The sequence below is a fragment of the Halyomorpha halys genome, unplaced genomic scaffold, assembly GCF_000696795.3.
Source record: "Halyomorpha halys isolate HHAL.00 unplaced genomic scaffold, Hhal_1.1 Scaffold46.1, whole genome shotgun sequence".
NCBI lineage: Eukaryota > Metazoa > Arthropoda > Insecta > Hemiptera > Pentatomidae > Halyomorpha > Halyomorpha halys.
The window spans coordinates 316,720-319,168 of NW_027109456.1; the positions used below are offsets into that span (position 1 = coordinate 316,720).

The window sequence follows — 2,449 nt, forward strand, 5'->3', positions numbered from 1 at the left end:
ACTGTAAACCGAAATAGTAAATTGAATTTGTATTTGATTGCAAATCTACAATCTCAGACGGAACAATGAAGGCTTAGTGACGACGTGGGAATTCCAAGTTACGAACAGTATCAATGAGCTTTTTTTTTTAATAATAATGATGCTTATTCTAGAGGGATTTTTAATCGTCACCCAAGATCTAGTGCTAGAATACTATCAGCACTAGACTACGTCATTAAAAGTGAGATGAATACCGAAAAGGGTTTAACTTTGGGTGGTAAAATACCGGTGTGTGGATATGCTGATGATTAGGTATTATTGGGTGAGGACAAGGAAAATATAGAAATAAATACAACTGCGGTAATAAACTCCAGTAAGGAACTAGGTCATGAAATAAATACGGATAAAACAAATTACATGGTTAGCAGAAGAAACAAGAGCAATTACGGTGATAAGATATAGTAGGAAAAACAGTTGAACCTAAATAAATAAACAATTTAAAAAAAAATTATTTTATTATTATTCTCGAATATTTTTTGTTAAATGGTCACTTTAAGCAACAAGTTATTTCATGACTGATGAAATAATTATTACTTTTGTTTAAATAAATATTTCAGGAATATGAATTTATAATCCCGACAACAAGAAGTTCATCTAAATTTATTAAAAACTGTATTTTAATCTGAATGTTAATGTATTCTTGCTCAAACGTGTTATACAAATGTTTACGGGAGGACGGGAGGATGGATATATTAAATGGTCAGATACCCATCAAATTGAGGCTAAGTAAGTGTGTAACTAAACCTTCAGCAATCTACCTAATAACATAATAATCTAATAATCTCAATAACCTTTAATTACCATCCTAGAGGCTGAATGTGCCCGACCACCATTTTTTTTCTGCATCCTGAAAGATTTGAAGGCCTGAGGAGGCCGAGTGTTGATATTACTTTAACTAAATAAAGTCAAATACTCAGCTTATATAGGCTGATTGTATAACACCGCCATTTTTTTTAAGGAACCCAGGAGTTTGTAAAAGTAAAGAATTCTCGCTCGACATTTTGTTTTTCGGCAGCTTGAGAGGATTGATGATATTGGGTAGTGTACTCGAACGCCATTTTGTTTTTCTAAAGGTAAGTGACACCCTTAAATAGATCAGAGCCATCATTCAACGACAGAATAGAGTCGTTAAAATTAAATTTACAAAATGGCGGCTTAGATTATATTAGAATTGAGAAGGTTATAGAAAAAATTTGCTCACTACCGTTTGAGGATAACAAAGTTTTTATATTTCTAGTCTTAATGGATACCAAAAGCTATTTAGCCACCGGTAAATTAAAATTTTACTAAGCAGCAAGAAATGACAATATTCCTTGAGAACTAACATAGGCATGTAGTGAAGCTAGAGTTTCTAAAATACACCTTTAGTTAAAAAGAAATTGGAAATTGCGGAAATGCCCAAGGAAGGACATACTCTACTCATTCTAACTCCGCAAAATAGGGCCGGGGACGGATTGTTATAACTATCGAGGAATCTCACTCCTTTCTATATATTATAAAGTACTGACGATTATGTCAACTGATCGAATCACGGAATACGCTGAAGAAATCAACGGAGATCGTCAATATGACTGAAGGCGAAATCGTTTAACTATTGAACTAATTAAGAAAAATTTGGAATATAACGGGGTAGTTCATCAGCTTTATATAGATTTCAAAAAGGCTTACGATTCTATTGACCTCCCGAAACTGTGTAATATTTGGTTTAAACAGGGAATATCAAAGGATTAGGTAAATCAACGAAATAAATATGGATAAAACAAAATGTATGTTTGGCAGTAGAAATTGGAGCAATTTCTATATTTTATAACCATAATTATAAGCAATTTATGTTTTATAACCATAAGAGAAAATACATTTGAGCAGGAAGACAGGTTTAAGTATCTAAGTGTAAGATTGCAGGGCTTAGTAACGAACGGATCTCTAAAATATTAATAAACCCTGAACCAAAGGGTCAACGCCCCAGGTGTAAACCGAAGCGTAGGTGAGAGGATTGCGTCAAGACCGATTAGGTTGAATTGGGTTTGGGCAGGCAAAACTGAACGAATGTGTGTTGAGGGCGATTGGTGGTATCGGTATTGAACCTTCGGGTTAGCTAAGCCTTTATTATTATAATTATTAAATGTTATTTCATAACTGATATTATTTATGAAATAATCATTTGGCGTTTTTTTGTAAAAACAATTAATTTAAAAAATAACGAAAAAGCAATAAGGAATCAAACAATTAATTCAGAAATATATTGCTCTATTTCCAACTATTATTTAACAGAGCCAAATAAATAAGCGTACCTGGTCATTTGACTGAGATCTATGAAATAAAATTTGATGAATAATCATTGTTTCCGAAATGATTATTATCATTATTTTAATATTAAAAATATAATAAAATAATAATTACTATGAAATAA

General features: G+C 32.0%; 1 long non-coding RNA gene across 3 annotated transcripts in view; it reads right to left on the minus strand.

Moving 5' to 3' along the window:
• The window catches only part of LOC106689463 (uncharacterized), a 25,832-nt gene that overhangs the window by 16,336 nt on the left and 7,047 nt on the right, over positions 1–2,449 (minus strand). The window lies entirely within an intron of this gene.